The 17,978-nt window shown below is 41.3% G+C and overlaps 1 protein-coding gene across 5 annotated transcripts in view; it reads left to right on the top strand.

Moving 5' to 3' along the window:
* Window positions 1–17,978, top strand: part of LYPD6 (LY6/PLAUR domain containing 6) — a 160,282-nt gene that overhangs the window by 38,523 nt on the left and 103,781 nt on the right. Inside the window, exon 1 of one of the 5 annotated variants that reach the window (XM_070070937.1) lies at window positions 6,684–7,091. The exons of 3 other annotated variants lie outside the window; for them this stretch is intronic. The gene's annotated coding sequence lies outside the window, so the exon portion shown is untranslated. Of the gene's footprint in view, window positions 1–6,683; window positions 7,092–17,978 lie in introns of those variants that run through there. One more of the 5 variants, XM_070070933.1, reaches the window with a different exon arrangement.

The following is a 17,978-nucleotide window of genomic DNA, read 5'->3' as shown; positions in this document are numbered from 1 at the left end:
ATCTAGCAAATTTAATAAGTTCTAAAAGTTAAATAAGCCAATGGAGCCTGCAGATTTTCTCAGTTTTAAATTTGTTCCCTCCCCCACCCTTCATTTTACACGATGCCTTGTGTGGATTCTTTCAGCCTTAACTTTTAGAATACTAAAGTGATTTAAAAGCCTGTTTTCAGAGGGTGTTTCATTTTTAGTTAAACATTTAGTTGATGATGGCTTTCTATCTAACCTGCTTAAAAAAACATGAAGTTCTTTTTCTTCCAGATGCTAGAGACTTTCCATAGGGATGAAGGAGATTGTGTGAGTATCTGTTGTTGCATAACTGACTCTCACAAGAAAACCAGCAACTATTTATTATCTCACATTTTCTGCAGGGCATGACTTAGATGGGTCTTCTGTTTCAGGATCTCTTTCATTTGTTAGCCAGGGCTGAGATCTTATCTGAAGGCTCAGCCGGGGGAAAGAAACACTCCCAAGTTCACATGATTGTTGCATAACTCAGTTTCTCAGAAACTTTCTGACTGAGGACCTCAGATCCTAGCTTCTCTGGAGGGCACCCTCAGTTCTCTGTTAATGGGTTTGCCCAACACTACAACTTGCTTCATTAAAGCCTGAAGAGTTACAGTCTGCTAGAAAGACATTCTGTCACCTTTAATACATTCTGTTCCTATATAGTAGAAAGTCACTATACCAGCCTGTGTTAAAAGATGAGATGACACAAGAGCATTAGACAATAGTAGATTGGGGACACCTTGGGATCCAATACAAAAGAGATATGTGACTCCATTCCAACAAGCCTTTTTGATTTTAGTTGAGGGAAGTGACTTGCTGTTTTTCTGAGTTAAAATATCTACAGAGCCTTTTCTCTATGTTGGCTGGCACTTTCTGCTGAAATAGGCTTTGCAGCCCTGGACTAGCACTGAACTGGGCATGGCAAGACCACTCTAAATGCACACAGAGAACATCCTCCTTAAGGAATCTCAAGCAAGAGGAAGAAAATCCCCCAGAATTGAGCAAAACAAAGGTAACAAAAGCATACTCTTTTTTCTCATTTTCAAAGCTGTATCAGAAGGAAAGGAATGTGTTCTGGTTCTGGAACTTTCTGGGTGTTCTCTCTTAGTAATTACCTGTTGGGTGCTCTAGCACAAGATACTCAAAAAGTTCTTTTTGCCTGGCAGGTACTATGAGTACAAATACAGTCATGCACCACAGTGACGTATCAGCGATAGCTTGTGTAGACCATGGCAGTCCCATAAGATTATATTACCTGTTGACATTATAGCTAATTCAGTTTGCATAAGTGTACTCTATGATGCTTGCATAATGATGAAATTGCCTGATGACGCATTACTTGGAAGATATCCCTGTCATCAAGCAATGCATGACTACATAAGAAATACACCATCTCTTCCATTAAAGAATTTATAGTCTTATGGAAGAGACATGAATGGAAGTAAACAATTATAAAAATCATCAAAAAGCCAGGGAAAAATTATACAGAAGGATTATGAGAGCATGGAGGCCATAAACCTGATCTGAAGTTGCAGGTGGGTTGGTATTTGGTGACATTCAATAAAGGCTCTGGAAGAACTGATGCTGAGATGAACTAGTTGGAATTGGCCTTTGACCTTTGAAGAAATGTGGGTCTGCTTTGCTGGGAAGGGTGGAACTTCCGTTGTGAAGGTTCAGAGAAATCAGGGCTGGGGAGCAGGATTTGGGACCTCAGGATTCTGCAACTTTTTCAGTATGGATGAAGTTTAGAAGCTCACCTGGGAAATGGTAAAATGTGAGCTGGCAGTATAGACAGGGGTCAGTCATCATCATCGTTCTAGGATGTTGTTCCAAGAGGTTTGAACTTTGAGAAAATCAGCTGCTAGTCTAACCAGATTTTTGTTTTAGAAGTAGAGAAAGATTGGAAGGATGTTAGGAGGCAAGAAGATAAAGAGGATTCAAATTAAATGATGAAATCTAAATACAACAGGACAGGTGTTTAGCCTAGTGAAGTTTTCTGCATCTCATGTCAGAGTCCCTAGGTTTGATATCTGGCTCTGGCAAGAGATTCCAGCTTCCTGCTAATACAGACTCTTGGAGGCCACAGTGGTGACTCAAGTGGTGACTCCCAGGTGGGAGGCCCAGGTTGAGTTCTTGGCTCCTGTCTTCAGCCTGGCCAAGCCTCAGCTGTTGCAGGTGTTTGGGGAGTGAGCCAGAGATGGAATCTCTGTGTTTGTCTTCTATTTGTCTCTGTCCATCAAATAGAAAAAAAAAGGTCAGACAGGGAGCAGAGGATGAATTCAAGGATGCAGATCACTGGGACATGGAGATTGCACTGGGTGTGGAGGTGTGAAGCAGAGGAAGATGTGAAACCCAAGTCAGATTTATGACTTAGGTGACAGGAGGTGATGATTCATCAGTCAAGAAAGCATTGACAAAGCAGTAGGCTTGAGTTCAGTTTTGGAATGATTGTTTATAAGAGCCTTGTGGGATATCCACACAGAGATTAGCCGTGTTCCTGAGCAGTTACAACTGCCAAGAGCTTGGAAAAGAGGTTTTCATGGTGTCTTAGATGATGGAGTTAGCCACCCAGAGGTGGTAGATAAAGTCATACATGTGGAAAACATCACCAAGGTAGAGTATGCAAACCCAGAAGAGAAAAAAACTGAAGCTCCTTGCTACTTGCAGTGAGAAGAAGGTGTCAAAGAGTATAGAAGAAGTGGTCTGGTAATGCAGGCTCCTGAGGTGGTAGGTCACAGATGCCAACACTGGTAGTTTGAGCAAAAATTTACTTTTCTAGAATTTATTTGAAGGCTAGTAGGATATTTAGGCACTTAAGACTCTGGACATAGGAATTGGGAAATCTTCAGAAGCATCGCAGGTACTGTGTCATGTGGGTCCCCACATTTTAGCAAAGTTGGTCCCCTTTTCCATCCAAACACTGACCTCTGTTGTTCTGTGCAGGTGAAAACCCATAGCTCCCAAGTTTAAACCTCCTGCATTGAGATCACCTGTCTGGCTGCTTCTCAATCCCAACCCCAACTGCAGTTTTGTGACTGAATCTAGTCTTTCCATCTTGGGAAGTTGCCTCCGGGGCCATGCAGTACAAATTATGGCTGATGAGGGCCCACCTGGCTGGAATTAGCCCTTAGAGAAAGAGGGTGGAGTAAGAATCAGATCTACAGTGAGCTGCTACAAAGATGTGAAGACAATTGGAGGGGGAGGGAAGGGGGAGGGAAAGGAGCAGAGGGAAGGAGAGGGGAATGGAGAGGGAGGGGCAGGGAATCCAGACAACTAAAGAGTTTCAAGGACAAGTGGCTTGCTGCGTCTGAAGCCCCTGACCCCACTGAAAGATCAAGTTGAAGAGGAGGAGCTCTCTGAGTTGATGGTTTTGAGGGGCTAAGTCTGAAAATAGGAAGGAAACCACTCCTTGGCTTTTATTTACATGGGAAAGACATAATTATGCTTCATTGTGGAAGTAGAAGAGGAAAAGTCGTTAAACTGGTACTGTAGAAAGTGCAGATGAAAGAGGGCATAGTTGATAGATGAGATTCTTGAGGAAGTGGGAGGAAACACAGGTGCAGAGATTCAAAGCAGACAGGACTGGGCATTGGCTTTCATTGAGGTGGGGTGGCAAGAGGGCACAGATGTCGAGAGAGGGTACACTACCAAGACATTCAATCACTTGCTACAGAACACTAGGTTCTTGTCCTGCTGCTTAGATATATTGAATAAATGTGGAAGAAAGCAGTTTGAAAGTCTTTGCCAGCAAAAAGACTTGTTATTTCATACACCAGTAAGGGATTGGCATGGGGAACCCCAGCCAGGACTCCTTATAGGAGCCTCCGTACAGTTGTCGCAGTTTCCCTGTCCAGTACAGATGCCTCTGCATTCCTCCAGAATTCATACATTGGAATAATCACTATTATGACAGTATTAAGAGGTGGTACATTTAGTAAATGATTAAGTCATGAAGAAAGATTATGTATGACCTTATAAAAGGTCAAAATGGATGACCTTATAAGTGAAGGGAGAGTGTATATCCTTTGTCCTTAACCATCCACTTGTGCCATGTGAGCACACAGAATCTGCCCCTTCCATTCTGTGGGGATGCGACACTGCCTTGGAAGCAGAGAGCAGCCCTCACTGGACACTGGTGCCTTGATCTTGGACTTTCAGCCTTCAGAACTACGAGAGACAAATTTCTGTTTGTAAATTACCCTGTGAAAAATATTTTGTTACAGCAACACAAGTGGACTAAGGCAAAATTCCTAAGCAAGCCCAAGAATATCTGATGAAGGGAAAACATAGAGATGTGAGCTTAATGAAAATGAGTGAAGGGCTAGTGGCAACTGTACAAGTTAGACAATGAAAAGTTTGTCTCTCTCCTGTTTTCTCACCACAGTTTTCCTCCTCCCTCAGCCTGACTCTGGGTTGTATAAAGACAGTTCGGGGGTGGAGTCCTGCCTTAGATGGACTTGCTCACAAGTTCTGTAGCAGTGAGGGTGTCTGGCTCTGGCTGTCACCCTCACACCCATCACTTCACCTACCATAGAATCTGGAAAGTTTTCTTTTCAGGTTAAGTGAGATATACTTATATAGAATTCAAGAGAAATTTAGGAATAGTAAGGAAGAGAAAGTAGACATATGATAATAAATATTCTAAGGAAATATTTTCCCTCTTCAAAATCTTCTGGTTTGGTTAATCAAAATGAGGAAGGGATGATGCTGATTTTACACAAATTAGCTTCTTTTATTAACTACTTATTTATTTTAAATACAGAGAGACTCACAGAGACAGAGATTGCCCATCAGCTGGTTCACTCCTCAAATGCTTGTAACAGCTAGGGCTGGGGCAAGCTGAAGTCAGGAGCTGGGAATGAAACCCATTTCTCCTATGTAGGTGTCAGGGACATGATCACTTGATCTATTACCTTCTGCCTCCCAGGTTGCCCAATTGCAGGAAGCTGGAGTTGGGAGGGGGTCTGGGACTTGAACCTAGACATTCCAAAATGGGGTATGGGCATCCCAAGTGGCATCTTAACTCCTGTGACTGCCCATGAAATTCATTTCTGATCCTCTGAGTCTATCCAGCAGCCCATTTCAAACCCTCACTTCAAGATTGAGCAGTTCTTTTTCTCTTGACATTCCTTCATGGCAACAGGCACCATGGTTTTCTGAGTGCCTTACATGAACCAGGAATTGTGCCACCAAAATCTGTATTGGCACTTAGCAGGCATCAGGAGGCACAGATCAGCCAATACGCGTAGGAGATGTGTAGCTGTGGTACCAAAGGGTACGGGGGCAAGACATTCTAGTGGTGCTCATGACAATAGTTTTGTCAGTTCTTTTAGACTCTGCTGAAGTGCCTGAGATTCTAGTCAATCATAATTTTAGGTCTAGAATTTCTCTCCTCTCTCTTAGGGAGAGGTATTGGATTCCTGGACCTCTGCTTTGCTCCTATAAGAGGCTTCTAAGCTTCCACGCCCTTTGGACCTCAGTAGCAGAACAGGCTCTCACAAGGTGCCGAGTGTTAACAATGGCTTGGTTTTCCTGGGTTGTTTATTGGAATAGACTTTTATTCTGTCTGGATAGAGGGACAAAATCAAGGATGGTGCCTTGAAATCGGAGATATGATAGCTTTGCTTTATGGTGGAGCTGCAGTGTTGAATCAGGGCAGGTGACGCTTTATCAAACTCTGAGTTGCCCCACCACAGCCAGTCCTTATTAATTCCCAATACTTGCGATCCAACTTTCCTGGAAAGGCCTTAATTCCTTTCTTCTGCTTAGATTGTAACCATACACATTGCTTGTGCTGCCCCACTTTTAATTTTTTTCACTTTTAGGTCTTTCCTTGAATCAAAAGACAATTCTCTTTGACTACATTTCCCTAGCAGACTCATTATCCCTCTTGGTTCAAAGCCCACTGGTAGAATTAAGTAGTCCCTATGTCATCATAAATACTGAGGAACAGTTCATAGGGACAACTTAATCTGGAGTGCTATGTGTATTTTTTTCTCATTTGTTAATTAACAAACTGCTCAGAGCTGATACACTAGAACTGAACATCTGACTTCAGGTGATGCCCCAGGAAGTCACCGTCTTAATGCTGGTCTAATCGTCTTGGAAGAATTTGGTTTAGTTTAAAAAATTGTTCATCTCTATGAGCCAAAGTATATTATATCAAAAACAAATAAAACTAATTCATTGTAACAGAGGCCAGAACAGTGGCTACTTCTGAAGAAGGTGTGAGTGGGACAGGGCATGAGCTTTCTAAGAAGCTGAAAATGTCTCTTGTTCTCAGTGGGAGTGACACAGACATGTTAAGTGTAAAAGTTCATTCAGATTCACAACAGTAAAAAAGAAGAGAAAATATCATTTAGGAGTCTATGCCACCGTTCCCTAAAATTGTGGGCTTTGTTATAAATTCTCTGGGTAAAACTGGACAGAGCTTTTATATTGTGTAAGTAGTGATGTTTTCAGATGTGTGCTTTGAGAAACTGTTACCTGTTGCTGGTGGAGAAAGGATGAAAAAGATTGGGCAGCCCATGCAGTGGTCTAGCAAGAGACCCAGGCCCTTGGACTAGAGAGGAGGTGAGGGACAAGCAGGGGTTGGGGAATGGAGGGGGTGAAGGAGAAGGAAGTGTTCAGGGTGACTCCCACGAGTCTTACAGGAGTACTGCTGTGGATGGAGGGGCCGTTGCCTGGAGATCCAAAATACAGCTGGACACGTGTCAAGTTCCAGATGCCCGTGAGCCATCCTTAGAGATGACAAGTCAGTAATTAAATAGATGAGTCTGGAGTCAGGAAATAGATCTGGGCTGAAGTTAAACTTGGGAGTTGCTGGCATGGTATTTAAAGGTCTGGGGATGCATGAGATCACACTGAGAGAGAGCATGGAGTCAGAAGAAAAGGGATCCTAGAACTATGCCTTGAGGAATTGCCACATCTAGAGGTCAAGCAGGGGAGCATTTGGAACTCAAAGTTGAGAAGGAGAACGGGAGAGGTAGAAGGACAGCAAGGAGCCTGTGCTGTCCCGTATCCAAGGGTCAAGAGTTTCAAGAAGGGGAGCTTGTCAACTGTGCTGAAGGCTGCTGAGGAGTCAAGTAAGTTGAGGACTGAAATCCTCAGTGGGATTTAATGACATGGAGGCCAGTGGCCACCTCAGCAAGAGCGGTGTATATGGCGGTGTGGTGGGAGAAGCCATACTGGAGGGACACAAAGGCGGATTTTTGTTTCCTATGGGATATTTATTGCTTTCACAGTGTATTCACAACATCAAGTCTTTGTGGAATATCTAATTGTGCAACATTTAAATTGAAGTTTAATTCTATACTGCAAGGAAAGGGATTAATTGGGGTCCCAGTTTCTTTAGTTATCTCAGTAAGAGAAATTAAATTTAGAAAATGCTGTGGGAAATTTATTTTAGAGTCCAGATATTTACTCAATAAGGTTTTTAAAGAGGTCACTTCATGGGCCATAGGTGCCTCCCAATGAAATAAACTACATGATATTTGATTCATGTTGCTTTAAAGGACAGAGCATTGAGTGAACTTCCTGGGAAATTTCGGATTTCTCCAGCTGATATTGAGGTTAAGTATCCCCGTAGGTTATGTGACAAGTGTTTTTTCTTAAACCTATTATAGAAATCCCAATAATGGAAATAAACTAGGGCAGAAAGTACTTATGTCAAATTATTTCATAAGTCATACATATAATTTTGTTGACTTAAATATGCAGATTGAGAAAAAAGAAAGAAAAAGAGAGGCACGGTCTCAAAATTCTGCTGATGTCTTCACTGTAGGAAATGCTTTGTGAATAAGATGCATGTTAAGGCTTTGGTCAATATGTATTTGTATTCAATTTCAATTTGGTGTGTGTCAACATCAAGAAGTACTGAGTAGACTTTCTTACACCCTGGAGAGTTGTGGTGATGTTTGGCTCAGCTCCTCCATATTCCACAGGTCTGCAAATGAAGGCAGTGACTTGAGTATTACCTATATTATCTAGAGATAGCCCAGAAAGGATTAGATGCCTAAGTGATAGTGTACATTGAGACATGTTACCCTGAAGGAAAAAACCACCCTTGACAAACTCTTTTCTTTGTTTCTATTCTAAGTCTCAGGCCCTGAAGAGGAATGATCTGCACTGAATTTCTCACTTCTGTGCCACTAAGGAGATTCTTCTGAGAATGGGGAGGTCAAATCTAGAGTGAGGTTCTCTGTAGCCTGGTGTCAATGGGAGCAGTAACATTCCACTTAATGAGAAGATGGCACAAATTGGGTTTTTATTATAGGAAGTTAATGTTATTACAGTGAAATTGGATTTTATAACATAGCAATATTTATAGAATATTATGTTGTAATAAAATTAGAGGAAAGAAATATTTTGTTGGGTTTTTTGCTTTTTTGCAGATACAGCAGAGTGTGCTGGGAGTGTGAGTAGGAGAGAAAGTGAAGGAAACCACGTGACTGACACTCTTTTCATTGATTCTGAAAGTAGGTCAGGGTATCAGGGGAGATTGGATGTCCAGATTGGTCTAGGTGAACTTGAGTCTTCAAGGGTCTCGAGAGACCTGACTCTCCATGAGTTAAGAGAAGAACTGATTCACAGATTGAGGATTTACTTTGGGTTAGAATCATAAGATCTTTGCACATCTTTACTAGATGGGGTGGTGGTAAAGTTGATTTATTCTGGAGGTGGCCAAACCAGGACTTGCTTTGATTTCCTGAGAAATTTTCATCGTCATGAAACAGCCCTATAAATACTCATGTGTGTGGCCTTGTGATTTTTGACATACCGATCATAATCACATCAAACTGAATTGATCCAGTGCTTGGTAGAGCTGGGCCATGAACCTGGGATGTGGGTGTGAGGGAGGAGAAACTTGAATGAGAGGGTTTTTTTTCCTGTCTGAGGATTAGTGGTGATGCTGATTATGATGACTGCTGCTTACTGGTCATGTGCAAAAATATGGTCCTGCCTCTGTTTCAGCATAATGGAAATAAAGCTCAGAAAATTTCTATGTGTTCTTTGACTCTGGAATCCTAGCTGTCTCAATGGGAAGCCATTGTAATCCATAAGCTGTACTTTGGAAATTTATATTCATTAAATAAAAGTTTGAAAGAAAGTATCGCTTGAAACAAAATCAGGCAAATGCTTAGAATTTTCTTGCCTTCCCTACCATGCTTTCTTGTTGCTCATTCAGAAAATAACTGATACCAACACATCTGGAATTCCCTCCCAAGGCTATGAAAAGGCTGTTGATACTATTATTGCTGTTTGTTATTGTTACTCCTGTATTACTATTGCCATTATTGCAGAGTAGCAAAGAACTGGATTTGAGAGGGGAAGAGGAGACTCCCAAAAGAAAGTGTGGCTGGATGAAGGGAAGCCCTAGAAGGCTACAGAGGAAACTGTGCAGGATATGGCTAATGAGAACAATCCGTGAGTACACAAAGCACTCAGCATTGGGCGGTGAGTTCCCCAAATGCTAGCACTGCAAAATGACAACAGCAGCGTTTTCTTAGTACCTAAGCCAAGTGTTATTTTAGCCTGGGAGGAGGCAGCTGAACTAGAGATATGAGTGCGCCTAAACAAATGTGGCCTGGGATGGAGCTGTAAAAACACAAAAGGGCTGCACGCTGGCATGGAAACTGCCTCCGAGCTGAAACAACAGAGCTGCAGTTAACAGTGTCAGCCTAGGATGTGTGGCCTGCCCTGGGTCTGTTTTTGACGCACTGGGTAAACAGCCCCACAGATACATTCTCCAGATTTGCAACCCAAAACCAGCACAAAAGAAAACAGCTCTCTGTAACTTGGCAATATTGAAGGGCTTTCTGCATAGCTATCTGTATGCCCTGCAGTTGATCTAAGTACTATTAAAATAGAGGTGGGGATCCCTCTCCATGCCACACTAACCCAACGCGTTTTACTCTATTGCGTCTCAACTCTACTCAGTAGGTTGGGACCTTCTAGTCTGGAAAAACCAGTGCTTGGGTGTTCTGGAGGCGGGGTTAAAGAACAAAGGCTTGAGTCAGAGGAACCTGAACCCTCATCTGTAAGATGCTACTAATAATAACTACTTTACAGGGTTGTTGTGAGAATTAAATGCAATTATTTGTATTATTGTAATGTAATATAAAATGCATTATTATCATTACATGTCATAAAAGGCCTAATAACATAGCACCTGGTGCTTACCACGCCCTACTCACTGTTACTCTGGTTTTATAAGCAATATCTCATTTCAGATCAGCAGTTTAATCCAGGGTCACATAGCTCATAAGGAGTAGAACTGACATTTGAAATCTTCAGAACTGGGAACAGAGCCCACATGTGACTGTTGCTACTGTCCCCTATTTTGGAATTTGGCATTTCGTAGTAGCAGTACTGACTAAATGCCTTTAATTAAAAGTCTAAAGCTTCTGTTCCTCTCTCTCGGTTTTATATAAGCTGGACACAACACAGTCCTCAAACACTGTACCTTTCTAACTTCTTTGTCACACAGGTGCCAGGAAATGGCATTAAATCAGTCTTCTGCTGTACGTGGTTTGCATGTATGAGCCATCTCACTACAGGATTCCTTTCTGTTAACCAGGTTTTAGACTATTGCCACCAAGAAAACTGCTGGCTTCTGGTTTGTTGTGTAAGGGGTGTAAGGGGGTGGGCGTTTGATGCTGCAGTTGAGACCCTACCTGGGAAGCCGGCTTTCTGTATCTGAATATCTGAGTTGAAGTCCCAACTCTGCTTCTGCTTCTAGCTCCCTACTGTTGTGAACCCTGGGAGGAACAGGTGATGGCTACAGTACTTGGATCCCTACCACTCAGGTGGGAAACCTAGATTGACACCTGACTTTGGCTATTGCTGGCATTTGAGGAGTGAACCAACAGACTGAGATCTTTCTCTGTCTCTCTTTTCTCTGTCTCTCTGCCTTTCAAATTCAAGAAAAATAAATGAATAAATTCTTTTAAGAAGAGTGTTGTCTAATAAGGAAGATGAAGAATTTGATTGACTTGGAATTAGGAAAGTGGTTTTTCAGTGGTGAAGTAGGTTAGGTGGCTCTTCTGCCCTCCTCCCCTCCCTTCTTTTTGCAAACGTCCTGAATAATGTGATTCAGGCTGTTGGCAGATTTGGATGCAAGGAGACTGTGCAGAAACCTGCCTGCTTTGCTTAATGACTTCAGAAAACCACAATTGCTGAGTAAGTTCTGGGTTGAAGTGGGCACCGTAGACAAGAGCTGCTTTATCCGACTTCAAGGGATGCTGCAGGAGATAAGAACAGTTCTCCCAGACATGGGTTCTAACTTGAGGGCACAGGGACTATCAAAGGCAATGGCATAATGTAAATGTAGAAAAGCAAAACAAGGAAAATTATGTTAGGGCCCTTTTTATCCTTCCAGTCTTCATATCATAATCTCGGTTTGCTGACTTTGTCTTTATTCTTGCTCTGCAGACTCCTTGGTATCACAGTTATTATCACACATGAACTAAGCATTTCCCCTTCCCCAGGCCTGGGGCTGGACCCTGGGGATCCAACGACGAGACAGACACAATTAATATCTACACTCATCTCTTCTTTTTCCTATGCACTCTTTATAGCTGGAGATGCCTAATTGCACCTGTTCTTGGGAATGATTTTCCTAGCTGTGTCTAATTCATAGTAAAAATCAAGGCAGTATATATGATGAAATCTTCAATGCTATTACTTGTTCCATTATTGTATTTTTTTTTTGGGGGGGGGACAGGCAGAGTGGACAGTGAGAGAGAGAGAGAAAGGTCTTCCTTTTTCCGTTGGTGCACCACCCCCCACCCCCATGGTCATTGTGGTTGGTGCACTGCAGCCGGTGCACCGTGCTGATCCGAAGCCAGGAGCCAGGTGCTTCTCCTGGTCTCCCATGCGGGTGCAGGGCCCAAGGACTTGGGCCATCCTCCACTGCACTCCCAGGCCACAGCAGAGAGCTGGACTGGAAGAGGAGCAACCGGGACAGAATCCGGCGCCCTGACCGGGACTGGAACCCGGTGTGCCGGCGCCGCAGGCGGAAGATTAGCCTGTTGAGCCTCGGCACTGGCCCCATCATTGTATTTTAATTCTTTTGTTTCTGTGTGATCCATTAGGCAGCAATGTTTCTGTGAATTTTTTTAAGAGGGTTATGGGCTGGAAGAAGCCCTGACCTGAGCTTGGCTCTGTCCCACATCAGCTGTGCTCTGTCAGAACCTCTGAGTAAGGCAATTGACAAGATCTCTGAAATCCTTTAGGAATGATATCTGTAAGACTATGATAAATTCATGAATTCAACAAATATTTATCAAACAATACCTTCTAGATTTCAGGAACTATTCTAGGGCTAGGCTTGCAGCTGTGAACAAATGGATGCCTACCCTTGAGAAGCTTCTATTTGTGGAATGAGCAGTTTGGATAGTAAGAAAAATCATTAGGATGGAGAGAATCACTATGTTCCTAAAGTTATATTTATGAAATGCATGAAGTTTGTATTCCTTAAATAGAAGGTTTCTGGGAAAAAAGTCATACTTGGTGACATAAGCCAGTCCCACAAGGACAAATACCATATGTTCTCCCTGATCTGTGATAACTAATAGAGCACCTAAAAGGTAAATTGACCTTTGAGATGCAGTGATTTTGAACAGCCCTTGTCTTGACAGTTGAGGAGCAGTTTTTTTTTTTTTTCGTATTATTTGTTGAACTCTTTTATTAGTATAGAGTTAATCATATGTATACAAAATTAGTTGAAAATAAACATTAGCAAAAAATATGAATGAAAATAGGAGAGAGGAGGAAGAGGGTTGGGAGCGTGGCTGGGAAGGTGGGTCTGGTGGGAAGAATCACTATGTTCCTAAATTTGTATTTATGAAGTGCATGAAGTTTGTATTCCTGGAAAAAAATCATTCGTGTATTAGAAGGTGAAATGTGGTAGTGTAGCGAACTCCCCAGAAAAAGAGCTGGGGACTGAGAAGAGCTATGCAGTTTTAAATAAGAAAGGAAAAGTGACTTTGAACAACAAAAACAACAAAGAACGGAATGATGGAGCAAACCATGTGGTTGTCTGGGGAGACAGTATTCCTATCAGAGAATAAAGCAAGTGCAAATGTCAGGAGGCAGGAACTTGTTGGCAAATCAGAGAAATGGAAAGTAGTAGAGTGATCCAATGAGAGAAGTAGGAGAAGAGGCGAGAAGCATAATTCAGATAGAAGGTTAGGCATTCAGTACAGCAGTTGGAGCACTAGCATCCTACCAGGGACAGCCTGTGTTTGAGTCCCACCTCTACTCCTGATTCCTATTTCCTGCTAACGCACACTCTTGGCGGCAGCAGGTAATGACTCACTCAAGTGGTTGGGTCTCTGCCACCCTATGGGAGACCTGGGTTGGGTTACCAACTACTGGCTTCCCTAGCTGTTGCAACCATTTTGGGAGTGAACCAGCAGATGAAACATCTGTCAGTTTGTCCATCTTTGTCTGCTTTTCAAAAAAGTAAAATGAATAAATAAAAAATTTAAAGAGAATAATAGGGAGTTAAAAATATTGGCTTGGAGACATTTGCAATACCTCTGGCCTTTACACACACACACACACACACACACACAGAGAGAGAGAGAGAGAGAGAACGAGAGAGAACGCGTGAGTGAGCACCAGTGAGCTTTGGAAAGATTCTAAGTAGAGGCAGGACATCAAATGAGACGTCTTTTAAAAAGAATCACTCTGCCCCTGCAGAGGGGCAAAGTGTGGAATCAGAGGGCTCAAGCAGGAGTCTATTGCAATATTTCAGATAAGGTTCGGTGGTGGCAATGAAGTGGCAAGAAGTGGTCTGATTCTGGGTATACTATGAAAATTTATAGATGGAAAAGGTGTGAGTGTGAGAAGAAGGGTGAAGTCAAAGATGTTCCAGGTACATGTGGCCTGGACAACTGGAAAGATGAAGTAGCCCTTAACTGAGACAGGGCATAGACTTTTGAGACAGATCAGTTGTTCTATGTTGGACATTTTGTTTTCTATGTGCATAAGACATCAAGGAGGAAATGTTGAGTAGATAGAAGTATGTAATTCAATGAAGAGCTATGAGATGAAAATGTGTAGGTAAAAGTCATAGACATATAGATCATATATAAAGTCATTAGCCTGGTTGAGATCATCAAGGTGTGATCTCATGTATGAGGAAGGAGGGGTAGAAAGCAGAGATTTAAGGACTGCCCCTTGGGTCACTCAGTATTCTGAGCTTGGGACATAAGGATGAAATATCAAAGGAAGATGAGGAAGAGCAAACATTGTAAAAGAAGAAAAACCAGACCAGGACAGACAGGTGTACTAAAACCCAAAGGAATAAAAGGATATGAAGGAGATATACTCATGGGTCTCAATGCTGTGAATAGGTCAACTAGAATGACAACTGAAAACTGGCTATTGGATTCAATGCCTTGGAGTTCATTGGTGACCTTGATTGAAACTGATTCGTGGGACAGATGATTTTTTTGGAAGGGTCTGAAGAAGAACTGAAATCAAGTGTAAAAACTCTTGAGTAAGAGTTTTGTTGCAAAAAGTTAAAAAGTTATGGTCTGGTACTTTTAGTTAAGAGTTTTCTTTTATTTGTTTTTTTTTTGTTTGTTTGTTTGTTTGTTTGTTTTGCTTATAGGTGGTCAAAACAATAGTATGTTGATTTGCTACTAATACTGATCTAATAAATAGCAAAAAATTAGTGATATTGAGAAAATTGCTATAAGGTTGTTAAGAGGTGGGAAGAGATGGGCTCTATTAGCGTAGTTACCTCTTTTAAGGATATGGAAAAGTTCATACTCTATAATAAGAGAAAGGCAGAACATACGGGCAGGATTCTGGTAGGTGAGTAGAAGTAGGAGTGACAGAGTATGGAAGTTCTCTTCTGATTTCTTCAGATTTCTCAGCAACAGCAGAAAACAGGTCACCAATAGAGAGTGATGCATGGGTAGAGTATAGTAGTAACTTGAAGAGAAAGGAAAAGGAAGATGTAACAATGTCAACCAGAAGAACAGGAGTATGGATGGAATGGTGGTGGTGATATTCATTAACCTACATCTGTCAGTGCTTTTGCATTTTCCAAAAGCTTTCTTAAATGTTAATTGTCCTACGAGGTGGCAGAGACAGTTAGGTGTTCTGAGATTATATAGCTTGAAATAAAGCATGGACCTCAAACCCTGGTCTTTTGAATTGCAGTATAGAATTCTTTTCCTCTATTAACCTTTTTTTTATTGACTCTTGATTAGTGATGATTTCCAGGTATGAAAGTACTCATAAAATGTTCATTCCCCACCCCCTATATTTTATTGCTCAGAATAGTCCTAGATAGGAAATATCAGATTAAGTATTTGTCCATTGCTATCAAGAATTTGGTCTCATCATTTTCAGTTATAGTCCAGTGTATAGCAAGTTTAATGGTGGGAAAATCTTTGCAGAACTTAAAAATGAAATCTGCTTAATAGGAAAAACATAGCCTTGTTAATGGAAGTTCTGGTTGCTTTCCAGACCATAAATACATTTGTAGAAATACTTAAGTTAACATGAGAAATTGTAATTTCCTTAAGTGCAAAAGTATTATTATAAATAGGGATGAGGTAAATGGAATTACTCTTCTTTTCAGTCACATCTTGTATGATGCTAATTGTGCCATATGCATATGTAACATTAGGTTAAAATATCTGCTTTCTCCTTAGTTATGATTAGACATTCTAAGGTGGAATTGAGTATTCCCCTATTCTATTAGTAGTTTAATCAATTTCAAGTGCAGTATCTCTTTCTCAAAATGCTGACTCTTAGAATGAACCTTGTGACATACCCCACCCTCTGAATATTTGCTCATTTCTTTTCTCCCTCTTTGGACCTGATTCTGTGGTCTTAAATCATGTTTGTGAGGCTCTCATTGACATCACTCAGCATTTCAGTTTGTTATTACTGTCTGTATCATAAATCATTGAAGTTCTGAATCTTTCAACAGCTTGATTCAAATCTTGTATATGATTTAGTTAGTGTCAGAACAACTTAACTGTGCACAATTTTTATGTACAAAATCCATAGGAATTGAAATAATTTTGGAATGTCTATAGAGGAGCATTTTCTCAAATAGCATATTAAAATGCTGTTAGCTCTTTGATTTAACAGATTGTTATGGAAATATTGTGAATGTCCTGCTCTTGAATTCACGATGCTGTGCTACTATCATTACTGTCTATTTCTAAAATCTCTCCATAGAGCTCTTTAGGTTCCATTAAAATATTAAAAGTTTTCTGTACCAGTTGATTCACCTAGAATAATTCCTTGAATATTATTATGTCAGTAAGTGTGTTTTGGGTAAAAGCTATCCAATATGAGCTTTCATTTCTTACTAGGTTGAGTTTAACCACATCTTTGGGCCTGTTGATTACTGTTAGAATGCAGTTTTTCAGGTAAGGTAATTGCTTTCATTAGCCTTCTCTTAATTCTTTTATCAAAGTACCACAAAATTAAACTCAGCATCTGTTAGTTTAAGATCAAAGAGACTTGATGATCATGTGTGCTGCCACATGTGTAGGCCAAAGATTAAAGTCAGTGGAGTTTAAAGAGACCCCAAATAACAGATGACTACAGGAAGTAATGCATGGAAACTAGAATGAGAGGAACTTTTATCTTTTTTAGTCATTATGGGTCAAAGCCTTCAGTGAGCTCTGAAAACCACAGATAGGAACCAGTTTCATAAATTCTGGTGAATACTTACAGAAAAGGAATAACATTTCAATTTAAAGCACTGGTGCATTTGTTTTGTGGTAACAGTGGTGATGATTTCTTACTAAACAAGTTTCCCCACTTCTGGCATGTTCTACCCGTAAAATGCTTAAATTAAGGACCTAAATTAGTTATTTTGTTAAAAATGTTTATTTATATTTATTTGAAAGAGTGACAGTAAAAGAGGCTGACAGACAGAAGCAGACAAAGAAAAACAGATCTTTTGCCCTCCTGGTTCACTCCCCAAATGCCTGAACAGCCAGGGCTGAGCCCGGTGAAAGCCAGGAGCTAGGAGTTCCGTCAGGATCTGCCACAAAGGTGGCAGGGCCCCCAGGACCCGCCTTCCTGAGTGCACAATAGCAGGAGACGGAGTTGTACGTGGAGGCGGGACTGGAACTCAGAAACTCTGATGTAGGATGTGGGCACCTGAAGCAGCAGCTCAGTTCCATGCACGATGCTTCCCTGATGCTGTTTCTTTGTGAAACCTGCCCCAACTCCATAGGCAATCATTGAATTTTCCTTTATAACCCAACAATATTCTATAAAAAATCCATAGTATAGAAAATATGACATCCAATTCTTTTTTTGTACACTGGAAGCTTCTAAAGGGTAAGGGCTATGTCTTTTCCTACTTGCAGTCTGGTGTACTTCCTGGCACAGTAGAAGCTAAATATTTGTTGAGTGACTGAATGACCAAATGAACTCATTAATCTAAGCATCCCCACAAGCATTTTCATTTTTTGATAGTCACAAATATAAGATGTTCAAAATTTATTTACTAAGACAAGTTCATGCTTTGAGTAGCAGACAGTTCCATTTGTGACATTACCTGGGTCAAAATATTCTGATCATGAACTTCTGGGCATTTGCCAGTGATCACCAAAAACACAAGATGGCAATACCCATAGAAATTGCTGGGTATCTGTGTTTGTCCCAGGAATTGCAAAGACATTAACAGAAGACATGCCTACTTCAAGTCATTAATGCTTGCATGTGAAATCTCCCATATTTGTTTTGTTCCTGTGCAATGGTCCTGTGTGAGTTCCAGGCATGGGAACTGTCACTGGAGATTCCACTTGACAAGGTGGTTGGACCCAGTTGAATGTTGGTGCTGGCACTGCAGAGGAAATAGCACAGAGCAACCAGCCTGCTTCATGCTATTCCCAGCAACTATACAATTGGACTCCCTTGCTCTTCTCCAGGCTCTGTTCATGTGCATTTACAGCATCTCTACCCTTGACTGGCCTCAG

The sequence above is a fragment of the Oryctolagus cuniculus genome, chromosome 3 (assembly GCF_964237555.1).
Source record: "Oryctolagus cuniculus chromosome 3, mOryCun1.1, whole genome shotgun sequence".
Lineage (NCBI taxonomy): Eukaryota > Metazoa > Chordata > Mammalia > Lagomorpha > Leporidae > Oryctolagus > Oryctolagus cuniculus.
Note: the sequence above shows the minus strand (reverse complement) of the source record. Positions and strands in the feature narration are given on the sequence as shown.